General features: G+C 40.1%; 2 pseudogenes; both read left to right on the top strand.

The window, feature by feature from the left end:
* Positions 1–251: 251 nt before the first annotated feature.
* Positions 252–583, top strand: LOC125342947 (annotated as a pseudogene).
* A 6064-nt stretch (positions 584–6647) lies between these two features.
* LOC125343094 lies at positions 6648–7693 on the top strand (annotated as a pseudogene).
* Positions 7694–23203: the final 15510 nt, after the last annotated feature.

Genomic DNA, 23203 nt, shown 5'->3' with positions numbered 1-23203 from the left:
AAATCCTAATTCGGCAACCATGGCTCTATATGAACCTCAAATAATGGGATAAAATTATTGTTAGCATGAATAGTAGTTAAATTTTTTAATTGAAAAAATAATCGAGGGCCCCAATCACTGAGCCGCCGCTGAGGTCTCAGCTGCCTCCCCCTTGAGCACCCTTGCTTCCCAAAGCTCCATCTCCCACGCCCACCTTCTCCCACAGCCGCCTTCCACAGGCTGTTTCCACGGAGGAAAAGGAATAGTATCCTATGTCCAGTATCCCAAAGCTCCACTCTTTTGACCCTTCTGCTAATGCAAGTAAGGGTGATGACCTGCTTCCTGCTGGCACTGAGGATTATATCCATATAAGAATTCAACAGAGAAACTGCAGGAAGACTCTTACTACTGTCCAAGGGACTGTTGATGATTACCATGAAAAGAAACTAGTGAAGGCATTTAAGAAGAAATTTGCCAGCAAGGGTACTGTAACTGAGCATCCAGAATATGGATGCTACAGGGCGACCAGCGCAAGAACATATGTGAATTCCTGGTAGAGATTGGACTGGCTAAGGGTGATCAGATGAAGGTTCATGGGTTTTAAGTGCTTGTGATTCACTGAAGCTTAAGTGAGGATTTCCTTGCAATGAGTACAATTTTCTTTCTGTTCCTTGTCACAAACGTGTATAATGTAACCATTTGGGATCTGCTTTTAACTTGGGCTAGTGTAACTCCTTCATGAAGTAAACTGAAGAGCCATAAGAAAAGAAAAGAAAAAAGAAAAGAAAAAAAAGTAATGGAAGTTGTTCCTTATTCAGTGTACTGGTAATTATAAACTCAGGCTTTCTTCATGCTAAGCAGCCATGCTACTACTAAGCTATGTCCATAAGACTAGTATTTATGCAAATAGGAGTCTGGCACATTCTTTATTTTGACACATAATATGAATATATTCATTGGTAAATTTCATTGTAAAACAGAAAAAGTCACATTTTCCCTATTTTATCATGAAAGTAACTTCTAGTTCACTGTGCAAAATACAAGTGTTTAAGCATCATATATCACCTTTAAATATTGTGTGGGGATTACAGATGTGAGCCACTGGTGCCCAGCTGCATCTTACCTTTTTAAGTACCCAGTTTGGAGTATTTTTTTTAATAGAAAATGGAAAAGGGACTAAAATAAGTCTCCTCCTTCCTCCCTAGTGTCATGATTTCTCAGGGTATCATAAGTTCATCATTGCTGTGAGAATCTACCTCAGTTGTTTGTAGTGTCTGGTTTAGTGGACAATCTCCCCAACACAATGGAGATTGCAATCATGCATGTGTTCATCATTTCTATACAGAGAACCTACATCAGTACCTTGACAAGAGTGTAAAGAAAGGACTACGAGGGCTGCGAATGTGGTTTAGCGGTAGAGTGCTTGCCTAGCGTGCACAAAGCCCAGGGTTCAATTCCTCAGCACCACATAGACAGAAACAGCTGGAAGTGGTGCTGTGGCTCAAGAGGTAGAGTGCTAGACTTGAGCAAAAAGAAGCCAGAGACAGTGCTCAGGCCCTGAGTCCTAGCCCTAGAACTGGCAAAAAAAAAAAAATAGAAAAGAAAAGAAAGGACCATAACAGCTATTCTTTGGATGGTAACAAAATGTAGATACAAACCATAAGACATCAGTTACCTGGTACTATGTCATAGTTAAGCACGCTGAACATACAGCAAAAACTTGAAATTTAGTAATGGAGATTCTATTCTTTATTTATTGTTTTATATATTTTTCTCACTCTCTCTCTGTTTCTGGATCTCTGTTTTGATGTCTGTTTTTCTCTTTTTTCTGTTTCTCTGGGTTCCTCATACTCTCTGTCTCTCTTTCTTGTCTTCTCTCCATTTCTCCTCTCTCCCTTCATCTCTCTCTTCTTTCTCTCTCTAGTTCTCTCTCCCAATTGTTGAAATCTTACTCTTTTTTATGACCCAGGCCAATCTCAAACTTTTTGGCTGCGTTAATCATCCTATTTCTTCTGTAACTAAAGATATGTCTCACCATGTATGGTCAGGATATTTCTTAAGACAGTGAGTAGGCCAATATTTTATTTAGCCACCCTACAAAAACATGAAGTGTATTCTAGTATCAGTAACTTCATGAAAAATTTTCTATATTTCAAAAGGTGACACACAGAAAGAAACAGGTCTTCCTTTGCTGTTTGACATTGTTCATCTTGATTTATTGGCTCCTTAGATTCTCTCTCTCTCTCTCTCTCTCTCTCTCTCTCTCTCTCTCTCTCTCTCTCTCTCACACACACAGCACTATACTTATGTTACCTTTCTCTCTCTCTCCCTTCCTTCCTTCCTTCCTTCCTTCCTTCCTTCCTTTCTTTCTTCCTTCCTTCCTTTCTTTCTTTCTTTCTTTCTTTCTTTCTTTCTTTCTTTCTTTCTTTCTTTCTTTCTTTCTTTCTTTCTTTCTTTCATGTGGGGTGTGTGTGTGTGTGTGTGTGTGTGTGTGTGTGTGTGTGTGTGTTGGTATTGGGCTTGATTTCAGAGCTTTTTTCACTCAAACTAGTGCTCTAAGACTCCAGCCTCAGCTGACTTCTGCCTTTTTGCTGATTAATTGGAAATAAGATTCTTACTGACTTTTATGCCATTTGTAATTTCAATAACATTTCCCATTGAACCATTAATTGTTTACAAAGGCTTGATTTTAAATTTTTTTTTTGGCCAGTCCTGGGCCTTGGACTCAGGGCCTGAGCACTGTCCCTGGCTTCTTCCCGCTCAAGGCTAGCACTCTGCCACTTGAGCCACAGAGCCGCTTCTGGCCGTTTTCTGTATATGTGATGCTGGGGAATCGAACCTAGGGCCTCGTGTATCCGAGGCAGGCACTCTTGCCACTAGGCTATATCCCCAGCCCCTTGATTTTAATTTTTGATATCTGTGAATATATTCAATCTGTATAATTCATTTCTAATTCAATCCCTTAATATCCAAGGATCATACTTTTTTTTTTTTTTTTTGGCCAGTCCTGGGCCTTGGACTCAGGGCCTGAGCACTGTCCCTGGCTTCTTCCCGCTCAAGGCTAGCACTCCGCCACTTGAGCCACAGCGCCGCTTCTGGCCGTTTTCTGTATATGTGGTGCTGGGGAATCGAACCTAGGGCCTCGTGTATCCGAGGCAGGCACTCTTGCCACTAGGCTATATCCCCAGCCCCTTGATTTTAATTTTTGATATCTGTGAATATATTCAATCTGTATAATTCATTTCTAATTCAATCCCTTCATATCCAAGGATCATACTTTGATGGACATTTATATTGTGCATTCTAGAAAACTCTTTATGCATTTGAGAATTCTGTATATTCTGTTTTTGTTTGGCCAAATGTCCTGTGGATGACTGTTTGACCTAGTTCATTGTTATTACTTTATGTTCCCTAAATATAATTTCACTGACTTTCTGCATTATAGTTTTACCTGTTATTGATAGTTCTATTATTTAATTTCTCTGTCTTTTAATTCCAACAGTTTTTGCTTCATATATACATGCTTATTGTTGAGCTTTTATTTCAACTTTTTATTAGTATCAGGGCTTCAACCCATAATCTCAACTTTTCTGGCTTGATTGCTTGCCTGGCAATCCACTACTTTAGCCAGAACTGCAGCTCAGATTTTTGCTTGTGTTTCTGGAAATGGATTGTCATACACTTTTCTGCCTGGACTGGTTTTAAACCATGGTTTTTCATAACTCAGCCTTCTGAGAAACCAGGACTGTAGGTATGAACCACTCTTTTCTGGCTAATATTTTAGCTTTCTGATGGGTTGATTAAATTAGTTTTAGAAAATGTCCCTCGTTATCACTACTATTTCTCTCATTTTTTGTTTTGTTTTGTTTTTTTGGCCAGTCCTGGGGCTTGGACTCAGGGACTGAGCACTCTGCCACTTGAGCTACAGCGCCACTTCTGGCCATTTTCTGTATATGTGGTCCTAGGGAATCGAACCCAGGGCCTCATGTATATGAGGCAGGCACTCTTGCCACTAGGCCATATCCCCAGCCCTATTTCTCTCATTTTTGTATTGTGACACAAATATGAATTTCCTGGTAATGTGATGTGTTTTTATGGATGTGTTTTCCCAAATCAATCAATCCTTCCTTCCTTCCTTCTTTCTGTAACAGTGTTTTGCTATAATCCATGATGGCCATAGCATCATGAAATAGTATTCCTTGTGCTATAATTACAGTCATGTACTCCATGACCAGATGAGGTTATACTCTATTATTTCCTGATGTAATTAAGGTTTTCTCTAGCCACTGATTTTTTTCTCAAATCTCTCACTTCCTCTATATCCTTTAACAGAGATAGTCAGTCTGCTGTACTTTGAGAGAGGAAAAGAGAGACTATGAGCTTCTTTCCTCCTTGCTTTCAAAGATAACTGAAACAATACAGGCCTCCATAATGGGCCACCAATTGAAGGATTGCCCTACTCCTAGCAAATGTCCATCTCTTTATTGGTGCTCAGTAAACCACTCTGGGTTAGGTCATACACCTCATTATTTCAGCCCGTGTGACTGGGAGCCCTGGAGCTCAACTGTGTTCTACCTGAATCTGTACTTTGTAACCTTGCCTATATTCAGCTATGAATTAATCTCCTTCAGCTGTTCTCTCTTTGACTTCTGTCATTTTTCTCTCTGATTAACATTACATGATGTTCTGAGTATCTCACCTATCTTTTAGAGAAACACTTTGGTAAAATCATACTCTTCCAGGTGCTCACTCGTTAATATACACTACTTTCCAGCAGAAAGAGAATAACTTCTGATCTCTCCCAACACCACTTTTTTTTTTTTTTTTTTTGGCCAGTCCTGGGCCTTGGACTCAGGGCCTGAGCACTGTCCCTGGCTTCTTCCCGCTCAAGGCTAGCACTCTGCCACTTGAGCCACAGTGCCGCTTCTGGCTGTTTTCTATATATGTGGTGCTGGGGAATCGAACCTAGGGCCTCGTGTATCCGAGGCAGGCACTCTTGCCACTAGGCTATATCCCCAGCCCTGTTTAAAAGTTTTATGAGAAAATATTAAATAAGTGAAATATCAAATTATTTGTCTTTTCATCGTGAACTAAAACCACCTGGGTAATTGTACTGGCCTTACCAGGAAGTGTGCCCACTGGGAATGATGCTTGTTAGGCTGGCTGAGAGGCTGTGAAGAAGCAGGGAATGTCCTGACTGGCAGACAAAGACATGAATGAACATACTCCATTGTTGGGGGAAGGGGGTCAGTGTTGTGACTTGTGTCTATGTTGTCAGGAGGACAACAGAATTTCTAGAACATTAAAAAAATGCAAAAAAATCCACAAACTTTATTCCCAGCACCCAGCCAATCCCGTCTGACAGTTTGGAAGCATTAAATTTGCCATGTAACCATGTAATTACTCTGGCACTGGGAATGACCAGAATTTAATGTGACTTTTTTGCCCTGCCTACCCTCTGCTCCTTGTCCTGCCTGTCTTCTTCTCCCTCGGCATTTAGCATAGAGTGTGTCTGTGAAAATATTTAGATGAAAGTTTGTTTCCTCTTGTAAAACCAAGTATAGGATATTTATCTCTACTAGATGCCAACTATGACTGATCTTCTAAGTATTTCATTTCACTTAGGCAGTGGACTCTACAGTACACTTCAGATGGCTCTGGTTAGCACTTTGGGATAACAGCCAGTAAAAGTCTGGCAATTTCTCTCTGTAAAAATGAAGTTTTCAAGACAGAGTTAAATGAAAGTATGGATGTATTACTGAGGAAGATTCTGGGAATGTAGCACAAGTGACTATATCTTCTTCTTCATTTGCCCTGACATGGAAACCATTCTGTTTTATGTCCTCCTGTAAGAAGCCGGAGTCATACAGCTCTGACAAGATATGCCTATAACACTTGCATGCATTTGTCATGGTTCTCCCATTCCATGTGGCTCCAAAGGGAAAGGATTACTGTCCACATAGTATTTCTTCTCACTTCCTTGCCAAGGTCATGTCAGAAGTGTTTGATGAATGTCCATTGAGGAGTGTTATGTAAGCAAAATACAAATCAATCCATTTTTCTTTATTGTACGGGTTATAGCATTCTTTGCACATTTTGTAATCAGGCAGATGGGGTCCTCTGCTCTCAGTGTCCTTAAATAACTCGCTACCCTAAATAATTGTCAGAAAAGTCACCCACATACCCCCTGGAGGCTGGCACAATTGTGAATTTTAAAAGGCAATCAGGGGCTGGGAGTATAGCCTAGTGGTAGAGTGCTTGTGTAGTATACATCAGCACCCCATATACAGAAAAAGCCAGAAGGGGTGCTGTGGCTCAAGTGGCAGAGTGCTAGCCTTGAGCAAAAAAGAAAAAAAAAAAAAGAAACCAGGGACAGTGCTCAGGCCCTGAATTCAAGCCCCCAGGAATGGCAAAAAATGGCAATCAATGCTTCTATACTCTCAGGAGCGGCCTTCTCAGGAGTTTCTGTCTATCTTAATAACATTACTGAACTGGAATAGTTATTGACAAGGTATAAAATTAAGAATTCTGTTTTAAAACTTTGGTTACTGATTTTTTGTATGTCTGATTCTCTTAGATGGATGAGAGTTCATAATTTTTAACATTATTCCACATCTAAAAAATACAGCCAGGGCTTTGGGCCACCAAATGAGAGGGGTACTCGTAAGATGGGGGAAGCCTCGAATGCCAGTTCTGGCCTCCTGCTGCTCAACTGCCCAAACAGGGAAGGTAAATCTCACCTGGTTTATGTCTGGATGTAGTAAAAAGAGACAAGCTATTTGAGAGTTTTAGTAGGTCATGGGCTTATGGACCTTAGTCAAACGGGAAGGTCTCTAATTTAATGAATTCCTCCAGAGTACATGGAATTATGTGAAATGAACAAGAAACTTATCAGTAGGTAAGAAGAAACATTGCTTATTTGGGGAGAATCTCTGATTTTTGTGACTTTACCATTGACCACCAGCCTTGCTTTCGAGTCTACCTGCCACAAGTTTGAGAAGAGTTTTCCTGATAGATCTCAACAGCACATGGGACATTTTATTATGTCACATTCAGTTGGAACCTTACAAGCCCCAGCAAATTCCCATTGATTCTACAGTCATACTTGGTGCATCCACCCTGCCTGAGCAGCCTCAGATCTTGCTGTCAGCTGGAGAGGAAGATGAACTCAAGGGCTTACTGGGGCTTCCAGAAGAGGAAATAGAGCTTGATAACCTGACAGTCTATCACTGACCACAATGAGTAGATTTCAACGTTCACCACTGAGGAGGGAAATCTGGACATTCAGAGACCAAAGAGAAAGAGGAAGAACTCATAAGTGACAATGAGATTGTTAATGCAGAGAATTTGCAAACGGCAGTGGTCCCAGTCAAGAAGAAGCTGGTGGAAGGCCATGGCTCCCTGGGCCTGAAAGAGTCAGTCATCAGATGTATGCAGGACTTTGCCTTCAGTGGAGGACTTTATGGGGGCTTCCCCCGCCACGCCCCACAATGGAGCAGGCTCTCAGCCACACAGCCACAAGACAGTGCTCATCAGTAGCTTGCCCATGCCATGCCTGCACATTGTTTCCATTGTAGACTTGACACTTGTGCCATCCTCAGTGAAAAAGAACCCCACACCAAACCCTACAGTCTATATTCCTGAAGCTGTAAAAGAACCAAGAAGAAAATATGGAAAAGAGGCTTGGAGGGGCAAGAAACCCTTATCGATTTGATATTTCTGGTTGTGGAAAAGGGTAGGATTGGGTGGGAATGGGGTGGAAAGGTGACATAACTAATGAACTAGGAAGAAACAATTCCCTGTGTGCAACATTATCTTTGAGAATGTGTCCTGGGGTCCTAAACCATGTAATACTGAGAGTACAAGTGGGGCTGAACTAGCCCATAAAAAACAGTCCTGAGAACACTTAAATGTAGATAGTTTTCATAGATACTTTTAAGTATATTTCCCTGGCTCTTCCAGTCCCTCCCTATGGTGATTCTTGTGTGACATCATATGCCTTCAGGTTAAATCAGGACCTGGGTAGGGGGTGTGTGTGACACGGCCTCCGGCAGCAAAGGAGTGGCCACAGATCCCAGGTTGATCAGTTAAGCTAAGGTTTAAAATCAAATTGTTTTCTTGGGTCAGTGGTTTTGGGGTGCAATAGTTGGCTTTTCTCTTTTGTCCTTCCTTTTGGAGTGAGAACATTTTTATTTTCCATTAATCTGTGAACAGTGTTATGTCACAGGTTTTTATGCTTTTAAACCTATAGTATTGTTTGACCTTTACCTATTTTTCTTGTCCAGCCTGAAGCACTCCACTTGCCCTTTTAATTTAGTTCCAGAGTACTGTCTTGTAAGGTATTATTTTGCTTTTTGATTGTGCTATGAAGGAAGTTTCCAAAGGCTGTGACCAGCTAGGGCAAATAAAAACTTAAAAGGAAGAGATTTTACTTGGTAAGCAACTGGTTTCTCATAAGAAGACATTTTAATTGTTGGTTCTTTTCCCTGACCCCCACCCCCAGGGGGTTGAAAGCTCTGTTCATTCAGCGCTTCAAGAGCAGCCATGGCTAACACAGGAAACAAAGGTAGGAGCTTTGTACATTTGTTTAATAGGCTTTTTCATGCTTCATGTGTACCTTTTTACTTGTAAATTAAATGTAACTTTTGTAGAAAAAAAACACATCATGAGTGGTGGTTCACACATATAATCAATCTCTGGTATTTAGAAAGCAGAGATTGGGAGAACCACAATTTAGTGCCAGCCCAGACAAAATGTTTGCAACAACCCCTTTCAACCAGTAAAAAGTGGTCATGGTGGTACATGCCTGTCTTCTCAGCTATTCAGGAAGCCTACATAGTAGGCTAGAGCTTTAGGATGGCTGGAAATAAACCTAAGACCTTATTCCAAAAATTACAAGCAAACAGAGCTTAGGATGTGCCTAAAGTGTAAATAGCCATAAATTGCACCCCCAGAGCTCTGCAAATCTCCAGCATAAAAAAATAGAATATTATCCTACTAAAGGACTATTAAACCAAAATAAACTTGCTGCTGGGGTAGTCTGACAAATATATTCAGATAATCTCTGCAATATCCATAGACACCAGTGCTTTTCCTATGCTGCCACACTTACAAATATATGGTGTCATTTAAAATTATTGGTGATGCTGTAATATGCCACCTTGATACTAATTAGGCATTAGTATAACCCTTCATTCTCAATTACATATTGTCCCTGCTAGTGACTTTTTTTAGACCTTGAGTTTCAGAACTGTATAGCACATAGTTGATGATGAGACTGAGATAGATAATTATAGTAGCTTTCATTGGAAAAATTAAGATCGACAGAATATTTGCAACAGGAAAAGTTTTACTAGCAGGCGTATAGTTTGTAAGGGGTTGAACTGGAGCATCTCTGACACCTGACATTGCAAGAAGGTCTGTGAGGAGCTTTGTGCACTGGTCCTCAGATATGAGGCCATAGATAAGAACAGAAAAGTTACAGATACAGAGTGATTCTAATTTGGGCTTTAGATAAACACTATAACTAGTCATACATTATAAAGTTATAATGGTTGGAATTTGTCTTTCTTTTTACTCTTCTAATCAAGCATACAATCACAATGAAGTCAGTCCTATAATGTACGTGGTGTTCTAATCTTCATTTTCCTCATAACAATCATTACCTTGAACCATTCTTTAAAGTACAAAGACAGATCAATGCAATTTTCAAAGTCAGTGATGTTTCTAAGGTACAGGACTAGGTTTAAATTTCCAAGCCAAGAATGAATTTTACTTGAATTACTGCCTGTTCAAGATGCTTACATACACTTAAGCGAGTGCTTGATATCATGTTGTGTGATTTATTTTTTGGAATATGAGTGTTAGGAGACAATTGCCTTTAAGTGTTATATTCAACTACCTTGTCTATGCTTTTATTCACTAGGAAGAGATTTATGAACACCAGAAGCACTAGTTGAGTAGTCTGTGACCTGACCATTTCTGTGTGTCAGTTGGCATCATGATGATATTGATATCTTCTTGCAGTTTATAGCCAAGATTAAGTCAGATGAACAAGTACTTCATGAAATATGGATACTCAGGAAACACTTGTTCAGTCCACAATGATTTGTTAGGAGAATAACAAGTAGTTAATCCTTATTTCTATGCCATAGAATGGAGGAGCAGAAAAAGGGCTGTGATCAGATGTGAGGCATGCTCACATTAAATATATTTGGAATTGCGAGTGTCCCTGCAGTCTGGATTGGACTTGTTGCTGGTAATATAATTTCTGTTTCTGAAGCGTTGCAATCTCTGCTACATGTTGTTCCACTGATGTCACTCTGAGAACCTTCAGCCTGGGCCTTCTGTGCAACTTCTTAGCCTCACCAGGGGCACAGTTCTTGTCCCTGTACTTCAGGGGCAAGAAGGACCTGTCACTGATTTTGTGGCCCTGTGCTATATAGTTCAGACCTCCATGGCTGGGGATGCCACCTACAGTCAAATTCTTCTTTTGTACAGAAAGCATCCCGTGGGTGCACCAGGCTGGCCTATAAGAGGAGAACAGGTGGGGGTGCCATAGCATAATGTGCATCAATGCAGAGTGGATCCTCTAGCAGGTGGATCTTTGTAGCCAGTATCCTCAGTAAGAATTGCATCTCCTGTTTGTTTTCCCTGCTTATCACATATGAGTGCCAAGCAATATTTAAAAACATCTTCTTTTCTGTTGGCCATGTATCTCCTTTGACCCTGATTATGTAGGACTTTAAATATTTTAATAGGTTTCTAATAAATTAATTTGATCATGAGTAACATTCTTTCTTGTGAATAATATACAAGTACTTGCTCCCAATGAGTAAACAAGGCCACTGTCCCATGGGAATGAATTTTTTCCAGTTATTATTGTTTCAGCCTGTTGATTACTTGGCTTTATATGTCCTAATACTGGACCACTCTCTTTGTTTTTTTTACTCAAGCCTGGTATTCTACCATTGAGACACAGTTCCACTTTTGGCATTTTGGGTGGTTGATTACAGATAAGAGTCTCCAAGACTTTTCTGTCTGGGTTGAATTCAAACCATGAACAGCACCTATGCTGTTGATTACATTTTTAAAGTTTTTCTTCAATCACACTTGTCACTATTTTTCTAGTTACTTTTACTAGTTACTGATTTTTTCTTACACTGCTGTCATTTTTTAAGAAATGTATCCACATGCAACTACTTATAACAAGTCTAAGTTATTTCACAGATTCTTTAACAAACATTCCATATTTGGGAAAACAGTTCTTTAAACATTAGCAACTATTACATTCAAAATACATTGTCACTGAAATAAATGCATACATATCATATTAACAATACATTGAAATAGCATGAAAAGTATACTGGGATATATAAGATTTTAAACTTCATCCCTGCACAGTAATTTAACCAATAAATCTGAATTTGTAAAATTTGAAGTCTATTTCTATAGATTCACCAAGTTATTTTCAAGAAACTGACAGATGACAGTTTTGAAACAACTGTTTTAGGTAAAATCATAGCCATATCTAAGATGTTTGCCTTTTTTCAAGTAGCCTGCTTTAACTATTATATACTTTAATTAACAACTGTACAACTTCAAACTTTCAAACTTTCAGATTTATCCTTTTAGAAAGCCTTTGATAATATAATTCACATTAATGAAAGTTTCCATAGTTAGAAAAATGAAGGTTATTGCTGATGCCAATATTTCTCTAGGAGGCTGTCAATAGAGTGCATTCTAAATGTACACAAAGATGCAGTGTCTTCTGGTTAATCCATGATAAACTGGAAAATCCATAAAGGAGGCCTTTCTGAAGATATATAAGAAATATTCCTGCATCACATCAAGGTCAAAATGCAAGACTAAACCCAAATCTCCATAGAATTTGTTACCTTAGAGCTTTGAGTTTTCTCTTGGAAATTATAAAGGAAAAAGAAAATGGAGAAAATGTTTACACAACAAACAAGTGGTAAAGCCATGAAATCAGGTGTGCACAATTACCAGGAACACCCCAAAACCAAAGTGAGGTAGAAATAGCATGAGAAGCTGTGTTTGATGTTAATTATCATGAATAAAACAATGGACAAATTCACTCTCCAGAATTTAATTACACTTGATGTCAGAGGTAACAGATTTGCAAAATAATAGGATACAAAATGATTTCTACTGAACAAATGATTTCTTCCAATGAAAGAGTAATAAAATGACATGAAAGAGTAAAGCTTTTTCCTACGAGTCCTTAGCTTTTCCTCTTCATTTTGTTTCTCCTTTTTTGAACAATCTGTTTTTATTCATATATTTAACATGCCCAATTCACCAAAAGGTGTTGGAGAAGCTTTTGCTTTGGGAACATTTCATAATTTTGACATTATTTTTTGTTCTTTATAACCACTAAGTATTAAAATGTAAATCATAATCAATGTAACTGAAGCATAAACATCATATGGCATGTTATGTCATTTTTTTCAGGTACTGGGTTCTTACTTGAGTATCATAATCTATTGTGTTTTAACACCAACACTGTAACATTTATTAACTAAGTGTGCATTGTAAAATAGATGTAGTTACTTAAATTTTTTATTTTCTATTATATAAATGCTTATTTCCTAGGCTAGAGGACAAAGAAAGCTGTCCTCAGACCTCTCTTTGTCTCTTCCCAATAAAAAGACCTTTGCAATGTGAAAGCTGGGAAACAGGAAAGGAAGTATCCTTAAAATACACTGCAGACAAGAAGCATAAGGCTGGACAACTAGCTATATGTGTCCTTCCTTTTGTTATTCCTGAGCCATTAAAATCCTCAGACCTGTCTTGTCTGTGCTATGGAGAAAAGGCACAGGTTTATATCATGGTTACTTTAGGGTGAAAGGGAGAGCCTGAGCGTCAATTGTGAAGTTGAGGATAAAGACAATGTTTAAGAGATATGGATTTACTAAATTAGTTTTAGGAAATGTCCCACTTTATCACTACTATTTTTTTCTCATTCATTCTTCCTGTCATGTAAGTATGAATTTACTGGGTACCTTATGATTTGTTTGAATGGAAGACTTTTTATTAGATCCTTCCCCTCCTCTTCCCTCCTTCTCTACCTCCCACCATCCAATTCCTTCTCCTCTTTATGCTTCCCTTTTTTCCTCACTCTTTCCATCCTCTCTCCTCTATCTTTCCTTCCCTTCTCTTCTTCCCTTCCTTCCCTTCCTTCCTTCCTTCCTTCCTTCCTTCCTTCCTTCCTTCCTTCCTTCCTTCCTTCCTTCCTTCCTTCCTTCCTTCCTTCCTTCCTTCCTTCCTTCCTGTAATAGAGTCTTCGTATACTCCATGTTGTCATTAAATTAGTGTTCCACATGCTGAGATTACAGGCATGTAGTACCATACCCAACTGGATCATACTCTGTTATTTTCTGATGGTATTAGGCTTTTCACAAATCTCTATCACTTACTATGCCTTTCAACAGTTACCTTCAGTCTGCTGTACTTTGAAAGAAAACAGGAGAAACTACAAGTCTTTCTCTTTGCTTTCACACATAACTAAAGCAAAACAGGCCTCCATATTGAGTCACCAAGTGAAGGACTGTATACTCCTAGAAAATGTCCATCTCTTGTTGGTGCTCAGTATCCCACCCTGAGTTAAGTCATACACCTCATTTCAGCCTGTGTAACTGGGAACCCTGGAGCTCACCTGTGCATTGCTTATCTCTAGTTGCACATTTATCTCTTTCAGATGCTGTCTCTTTTTTACTTTGGCCATTTCTCTCTTCCATGATGTATTTCAACTATATCTCTGAGAATCACTTTGGTAAAACCACACTTTCCCAGGTGCTCACTCTTTAATATACACTACTTTACAGCAGAAAGAGAATAACTTCCAATATCTCCCAACACCATTCAGTTAAAAATTTATGAGAAAATATTAAATAAGTGAAATATCAAATTATTTGTCTTTCCATCATAAACTAAAGCTACATGGGTAATTGTACTGGCCTTACCAGGAAGTGTGCCCACTGGGAATGATGCTTGTCAGGCTGGCTGAGAGGCTGTGAAGAAGCAGTGACTGTCCTGAATGGCAGATAAAGACATGGATTGGACTGAATGCACTCCATTATCAAAGGGGGTGGGTCAGTGTTGTGACTTATGTCTTTATGCTGTCAGGAGTACTACAGAAGGGCTGGGAATATGGCCTAGTGGTAAAGTGCTCACCTCGTATACATGAGGCCCTGGGTTCAAATCCTCAGCACCACATAAATAGAAAAGGCCAGGAGTGGCACCGTGGCTCAAGTGGTAGAGTGCTAGCCTTGAGCAAAAAGAAGCCAGGGACAGTGCTCAGGCCCAGAGTCCAAGCCCCAGGATTAGCAAAAAAAAAAAAAAAAAAAAAAGTAGGACTACAGAACATCTAGAACACACAAAAATTTTCCCAGCCAGCACCCTACATCCCTTCTGAAAGTTTGGTTGCCTTGAATTTGCCATGAAATTCCTCTAGAACTGGGAATGTTCAGAATGTAAAGTGACTTTCTTTGTCCTGCTTGCCCTCTTCTCTTTGCCCTTCCTCCCTGCTTCTCTCCCTGCATTTGCAATGAAGTGTGCCACATATACACATTAGATGAATGTATTCTGTTTGTTTGTTAAGACCAACCATGGGTAATTTAGCCATACTAAAGGCTATGATACCTCTCTCAAGCATTCCATTTCACAGTACATTTCTGGTGGCTTTGGTGAGCACTTTGGGAGGAGAAACAGTATAGGTCTGGCAGTTTCTTTGTGCAACAGGAAGGTTTTCCAGAAAGAGTTACGTGAATGTATGGATATATTAGTGAGGAGGAGTCTGAGAATGTAGCAAGTGACTACATTTCCTTCTACATGTGTCTAAACCCAGGAAATTTTCTGTCTCATATCCTTTTGTGAGAAGTTGCAACCATACAGCTCTGACAAGATATGCATGTAATACCTGTGTGCATTTGTCTTGGTTCTCCCATTCCAAGTGGCTCCAGAAATGGATGGCTATTGTCTACATGGTCTTTCTACTCATACCTTGCCAAAGTGATTAGCATGTCAGAGGTGTTTGATGAATGTCTACTGAGAGATGAGTTCTATGTAATTTACATTATAGAATGGCTGGAACTCTTGTGTGTGCAATTTGTAATCAGGCAGATGGGGTACTCTGCTCTGTGTCCCTGCTACCCTAAATAATATTCAGCAGAGAACATTTTCCATTCCCCCCTGGGGGTTAACACAAATGGGAGTTTTAAAAGGCAACAAATTCCTTCATACCTTCAGAAGCAACTTTCTTGGGATATTTCACTCATCTCAGTGACATTATTGTACTGGAAAATATTTGCTGTTAGCTATAAATTAACAATTCTATAAGAAAATTGGGTTGCTGATTTTTATGTGTCTTGATCCTCTCAGGGGAATGAGACTTCATACTTCTTAACATTATTCAGCATCTAGAAACTACAGCCAGAAGTTATGGGTCACACATAGGTTGTCAGGAGGCAGAGATCAGGGAGATCAGGAAGATCAAAACTTAATGCCAGCCCATGCAAAATATTTGGAACAACTCCTTTCAACCAATAAGAAGTAGACATAATGGTACATGTCTGTCTTTTAAGCTATTCAGAAAGCCTATATGGGAGCCTCAAGTTATAGGCTGGTTGGAAATAAAGACAAGATCTTATTTCAAAAATAAGTCAAATGGGCTCACAATGTGGTTGTGTACATAGCCAATATGTGAACCTCCAGTACTTTCCAAATCCTCAATATTTAAGAAAAAGAAACACTCTCATCCTATTCAAAGGCTATTAACCTAATAGAAACTGCTACTAGGGTAGTTTGACAAACATATTCAGATCCTACCATCTCTGCACTATCCATAGAAGCCAATGTCTTTCCTATGTTAAACAGTCTTACAAATATATGGTGTCATTTTAAATTATTGGAAATGCTGCAATATCCCACCTTCATAATAAGTTTTAAATTAATTCAATCTTTCATTCTCCATTACATACTTTCTCTGCTAGTCACTTTTCTGAGACCTGGGGGCTCATAAGTTAATATCACATAATTGATGATGAGACTAAGATGACTGTGTATAATGGTTTTCATGAAAAGAGTTAAGAATGACAGGATTTTTTATTCCAGGATTAGAAACTTAAAAAAAAAAGTTTACCAGCATACATTTACTTACAAAGTTTAGGTAAACCCAGGCTTTGCATTGAACCTGAGCATCTCTGATACCTGACTTTCAGGATTGTCTTCATGGTGTCTGTGTGCCCTGGTTCTCCAATGTGAGGCCATGGGCAAGAACTTGAGCTTTATATAAATAATGTAACTAAGCCCACATGACAAAGTTATAACGGTTAGAATTTGTCTTTCTTTTCTCACTACTAATCCAGCATAAAATCACACTGAAGTCAGTCCTATAAAATATGTTGCATCCTAATCTTCATTTTCCTCATATCTAGCATTACTTTTCACCATTCCCTAAACAGAGAAGATAGCTGAATGCCAATTTCAAAATCAGTGTGACTTCCAAGGTACAGAAAGACAGATTTCATTTCCCAAGTCAGGAATGGATTTTACTTGCACTGTTCAAGATGCCTACATACAGTTAAGCAGATGCTTGAAATTATGTTGCTTATTCTATTTTTAAATAGGAATATTTGTAGATAACTGCATTTAAATATTATATTCAATATACTTATATTCTATACTTTTATTCATTGGTAAGAAATTTATGAACACCCTAAACACTAGTTGTGTAATCTGAGGACCTGAGCATTTCTCTCTGTTGGTTGGTATCCTAAAGAAATTGATCACTTCTTAAAAATTATAACCTGGATTTAGTCATTTGGATATGTGGTCCCTAGGAAACAAATTCTTCAGTGCCCAAGGATTTGTTTAGGAGGAAAGAAAACGGTCTAATCTCTTTATAAACCATGGAATTGAGGGGAAAATGTTTGTGAAAAAGGGCTGTGATCAGTTGTGACGCATACTCATATTAACTATACCTGGAATTTGAGTAATTCTGAAGATTGGACTGGACTTGTTGCTGGTAATGTAATTGCTGATTCTGGACTGTTTCAGCCGCTGCTACATGTTCTCACACTGAAATAACTTTGAGGTTCTTCAGGTTGGGTTACCTGTGCATCCTCCTAGCCTCCCTAGGAGCACTGTTCTTGTCACTCTACTTAAAAGGTAGCAGTCTTGTGACTGCATGGCTCTCTGCTCCAAGACAGACCCTCCATGGCTCAGGATGCATCTACAATCAAATTCTGTAGTTCTACAGGAAGCCACAGGGCATCCAGTACCTACATCAAGTCGGCCCATGATAGGATAATAGGTGAAGGTGTCACGTGGTAATATATGCCAAAACAGAGACTCTTCCCTAGGAGCTCATCCTTGGGGCCCAGTCTCCTTAGAAAGAATTGTATCTCCTACTTCTGTGTTCAATTGATGTCAGTTGATCTTCAAAACTTCTTTACTGTGGATCATCCATATGCTTTGACCTTGTTTATATTGGTCTTGTAAAATTTCTAATAAATTAATTTGATAATAGTTAAAATTCTTTCTTCTGAGTGATAAGTGCTTGATTAGAGTAAACTAGGCCATTGTTTCATAGGAAGTGAATTTTTTTCTAGTTATTACTATTGTTTCAGTTTGTTGATTATCTTTAGTGTATGTACAGCAATACCAGGGTTTAACCTGTGGCCCAGACACTGTCCACAAGCTCAAGGCTTATGCTCTACACTTGAGCTATAGGTCTACTTCTGCTTTCTTACTGATTAATTGGGGATTTGTTGCATAGACATTTTTGCCTGGGTTTCCATTGAATCACGATCCACAGATCTCAGCCTCCTGAGTAGCTAGGATTAGCCATTGCATGCAGCTGTTGATTAATTTAAAATATTTTCAACAATTATACTTGTCAGTATTTATACTTAGGGCTCCTTTTACATTTTTTGGGTTTTGGATTTTTTTTTCTGGTCATGGGGCTTGAACTCGGGACCTGGTCACTGTTCCTGAGCTCTTTTTTGCTCAAAGCTAGCACTCTACCACTTTGACCCATGGCTCCATTTCCTCCTTTTACATTTTTTGGTTATAGATTTTTCTTACTCTGTTGTATTTCTTGAGGGAAGCCTCTGGTGGCTAAGGAAGCTTATAGGCATAAGAAAAGACATGCCTGCCAAAAACTCCTCATCTACATTTTCATGACCTTATTATTCTAGCACTCTGCACCAGCCAGTCTGTCTAAGAATGACATGGCCTGAAGAGAGCAAGTGACTGTGGTGCAGCCTGTCCAATATTGTACCCAGAGGCCTGTGATGCTGGCCAAGATACTGTGCTGAACTAACAAGAAAGATTATGACCTTCAAAATTGACAAGGTAATGATCTCAGGTGATTGCAATCAACACTGCTCTTCCTGGAAGTCTAGCATCAGCCTTTGACCTATGACAAGGGCAGTGTAAATAGAGCCAGAGATGTTAGACTATCATTAATCACTACATCATCTAAATAATGGGCACAGGACTTTCTGAAAACATGGCATTCAGGTTTGTTCCAGGTGCAAATTATGCTATAGGCATCACTCTCAGATATTAGTGGTAGGGAGTTACCAAGAATAACACTAAATAGAGTTTGAGGAGGTCTTCTTACAGTCTGAGATGAAGGACGTGGATACATCCCAAACATTTACATCCAGTGGGCCTAGCACAAAAAAATGTGAGTGAGAAGCACAATCGGGGTATGACTGCAGGATCCTGCAGCCACATGTTGTATGGTATTGTCAAATGGCCAACAAAGATCCTGGAGCACTGGCTTCAGGTACCAGGTGGATATTGCCCTATAGACAGTGGTAGGAAGGCCTGTAGCATCATGGGATGATTGAGGCATGTATGAAGCTATATTGAAAAAAAGATAATTTCTGTGGAAGAATGAGTCCTTGGCTAGGGAAATCTATTGTACAGTAAGTAGTATTTTCAAGCTGTCCTAAGAATCAGACAGTCTTTCCTAATAAGCTGGACAGTGAGCTGGACTGGCTGGACTGGGAAGTGGGAGCTCAAGCTGATAGAAGAGACACAAAGAAGGATGTTGAGACTGTGTGGCTCAAGACACAAAGTTCAACACACTATGCCCAGTTTCCCTAAACCTTAAAGACCATCCTTGGGGAAATGGATCTCTGGACATCCCATCTAAGAGACAAAGGGCTATGAGTCATGTGCTTTGGCTCTGTGCTTGACTCTGAAGGATTACAACACAGAAAAAATAAAGATACCTATGGAGACAAGTTACAGATGTATTTGTCAAATGTTCTGAAGTGTTCAATCAACTCTGAGCTATCACTGTGAAATCCACATCAGCATGCTTCATAACATGAGATCTAAGAAGGAAAACTGAGCTTCCTATTTTAGAAGGTAATATCCCCGAGGTCTCTTTAGGTTTGAACCCAAGTGTTTCAAATAAAAATCAATGTCCCATCTCCAAAACCAAGCAAAAAGAAATCTGCCTTCCAAATTGTTCTTTTCACCTCTCTGCTCTGAAGTGGCCTACCCACAAGAAGAAGGTCATCTGCCTTACAATCTACCCATCAAATGTTAATGTGATCTGAAAGCTCCACAGCAAAACCACAATAAAGTTTGGTCAAAATCTTGGCACCCCGCAGCACAGGCACCATAACACACATGTCATATCACACTAAGTGGGAATGATCAAGTCTCTTTATCCTCCTGTGTGTCTTCTGGTCTTCCTAAACTCCAAGCAGTGGTCACAGTAATTACAGGCCTACTTGCCTTGGCTCAGCTCAGAAGGCTGAGTCACCTAGTGGTGGCAGTTTCCTTGACCTTTGTTAAGAGGGCAGGATATCTAGGCTGCAGGTGAGCCATTTACATTTTCAAATATCTTCATAGTCTGATGAAGTGGTGAATATTCTGTCTTTCTAGTAACTCAGAAAATAAAGATGGCAGCATAGCTACTATCTACCTAGCCCTCTAGTATTGTGGATAAATATAATTATATACAAAACTCTGAGGGAATATAAGAATTCCTGATATTCTCCCACAATGACATTGCTAAAGTATACAATAGTATTTATAACTCTACTCCTTTCAATACTGTGTTACCATGTGAAGCATCATTAGCTCCCTTTGAACATGAAATGCATTTCTAATGAAATCCTTCCAGCAGAGAAGAGCTGTGACTGGGTTAGGACATACCTTTAAAGGTACCTGGGGCAGACACCCAGGAAGATGGAGCAAAAGTGTTTAATCCTAGTGAATCTTCTCTTAAAATATACACTGAACAAGATCACAAGAATGAAACCTAGAAACAGATGTACAACAATGGTAGGTAGGTAGTTGTCATCTGTCCAACAAGAGAATTTATGAAAGTACATTATAAGATTATGTATGTACAAACTCTGATCAGATAAATGGTTCAATAGAAGACTGTTTTCCCATCTGAGTAATAACTAGGCCCAACCTTGCTGAACTTTCAAAATCAGTGGAGATTGCCATATTTCAGGTGGTATGACTATATATTACAACCTAGAGTTTGTTAGCATATCCACCTCTATTTTGGCTTGACAGCCTCCATACTAGGTCCTCTGCCCTTTCCCCCAAACCAGGTGACCAGACCAGACATGGCCACAATTGCCCCCACCCGCATCTAAACTGCACTATCTCTAGCCCCAAGCTGTGTCAGCAAAATGCTGCAGCCACAGTTAGGGGGTTTTGTCCCTGCCACACACTGTTTCTAGTGCCCAGCTGCAAGACTTCCCACTTTTGGTCTCTCTGTCCTTTCTTCAGTTTCCTTGGTAATATATAACCACCTCCCCTGCATAAGAAGAGGCTGCTACTCTCTGTCCTGAGAGAGCGAGCCTGTCAGCTTGCAGACAGTAAACTTTGCAGTATGTGACTTGATGTCTGTGTGATTTTCTGGGCTGGTTCTTTCAGATTCAACATGACCCAAAATGTCTACAACTGAAAATATTTCTCTTAGAATAAGCAAAAGACAAGGCTACCCATCTAAGAGCTTGGGGGCATAAGTGGTACAGCCAGGCTGGCAGGTACCCACGTCCAGCAGTGTGCTTACGGTATGGGGCTAGTATTGTGTACAGTGTTGTAGTCTTGCTAGTACTATGCACAGTGCCCAGGGAGGCAAGAACATCAGTATATGTTGGAATACCAGGTGGCTGTCCTTGCCCAGGTAGGTATGGGTTACAGAATGGCATCTGAAAGAATGCAGTGGGTAAGGAGCTAGGTGTGAAGTCACAGGGTCAGTGTGGATCCATGACCCTTGGGGACTGAGATTGCTTAGGAAGGCACAGATTGTACCATGACATGATACACCCATGCATCTCTTACTTTGCTCTGAAATTGGCTGGGGATCCTGAGTTGACTCCAGAAGCAAAGGGTCCAAGCAGAAATTCCACCAATTCTCAGAGTTTCTTGGTAGATATTGGGGAAAGGTGGACACAATTTACTTCTGCCGGATCAGGGTATGCATAAACAGGAAACATCTAGGTCCCCTCAGATGTTCCTGGGGCAGTGTCCTGTGCTGAGTGAGTAGCATAGGTATGGAGGGCTTCATTTCCCACTGGTAATTGTGAAGTTTTTCCTAGTGGCTCAGTAATGTGAGAAAGACATCTTTTCTTTTTTCTCTTGCCAGTCCCGGGGCTTGAACTCAGGGCCTGGGCACTATGTCAGAGCCTCTTTGTGCTCAAGCCTTGAGCTCCAGTATAGCATCACTTCCAGCTTTTCTATCCAAGTAATTTGCTTCCTTTCTGTTAATCTTGAGATAACTTTTTCTCAAGGGTTCCTCCTTTACCCAGGTGGCTTGACTTCTGTTAATTACATTTTACTTACAGACATCCTTTTCCTGAGCACTTTAATTAAGACATCAGTTTAGAAGCTCCTTGAATTTTAATTACATCCTTTCAATTAAGCCACATCCTTTTGCAGAGTGTGAACCTGAGCTGAAATAATATAATCAGAGGGGTAGGGCCTTCTGGGTTAGGGATAAAACAGGAATAACCTGCAAGCTCTATGCGCTTGCTTGCCAGATTTTTGACTGATGGTGCACTTTTCTGCAGAAGTAAACTTGGACTTGCCAAGTTCCTTTCAATTTGGTGTTTTTATTCTTAGGTAGTTCCACTGATCGGTGTATCTGTCCTCCCTAGCATACACTAACATTGGGTTGCTGAGTGACAGAGTAGCAGGGCAATCAGAAGTTGAGGCATGTTGGACAGGGACAGCTCCCCATGCATGCCTGAAGGAGGTCTGAATGGGACTGTGTACAAGTTTTTCCTTCACATCCCCAAATGCACAGGTCCACCCCAGCTTAGCCCTGGCCATGGATTCAGGGCACATTTTCTGTCCTGTCCAGTGGCCCTCTTTGCACCTGCTTCTCAACCATTCTTTACATCCCTGTGTCTCTATAAACTCAGGTTATGGACTTGGTTGTGCCTGGGCAGAAAGAGAGCCATGGAGCCAAAGAAAACAAAAGCCTCATGGAGAGCTTCTAAGGCCCAAGTGGGAGGGCAAGGGCTAGTGCAGTGCTTGTTGGACTCTGAATTTCAGACCCTGGATGAAAGCTGCCAAGTCCATGATTTTCACATATCTCATGTTCTAGTCGCCCTCTTGTTCCTGCAAAGCCATGTCCTCCCAGAGGACAGTCTGCCTCATCTGCCAGATGGAGATCATAGGGTACTCTGGTTCATGGTCCTCACATGAAAGTGCAGTCTCTTCCAAACGTAGAAAACTCTGTTTCTAATGCATAACCATATTTGTGTGCTTTAAGTTTCTGGGTAGATATTACCTTCCTGGGGCATGGCATAAGCTACAGAGCTCCTCACGGGTTTCTTTGGGAGTGCCCAATCCTCACTCCTACCATGGGTCAGAAGTAGGACATAGGCCAGGATGACTTCACCCTGAGAGGCTTGTTGGACAAATGATTCCTTGAAATGTTCCTGGGCCCAGTCCAATTTCATGTGAACTTCAGGTAAGCATTCCATTCATGGTTGTGAGCTTTAGCAACTATGATTGGCAAAGAGATGGAGAAAGTTCCGAAAATCAACTATGAACACTGCTTCAGTGGAAGGAATGCCTTGTAATGGTAATACCAGATCAGTACTACTGGTAAAACAGCATTAGCAAGTAGAAATCTTTTTTCTTTTTTTTTTTTTTTGGCCGTCCTGGGGCTTGGACTCAGGGCCTGAGCACTGTCCCTGGCTTC

This window comes from Perognathus longimembris, chromosome 28, assembly GCF_023159225.1.
Source record: "Perognathus longimembris pacificus isolate PPM17 chromosome 28, ASM2315922v1, whole genome shotgun sequence".
Taxonomy (NCBI): domain Eukaryota; kingdom Metazoa; phylum Chordata; class Mammalia; order Rodentia; family Heteromyidae; genus Perognathus; species Perognathus longimembris.
The sequence above is the reverse complement of the archived record's forward strand: the minus strand, read 5'-3'. Positions and strand labels throughout refer to the sequence as shown.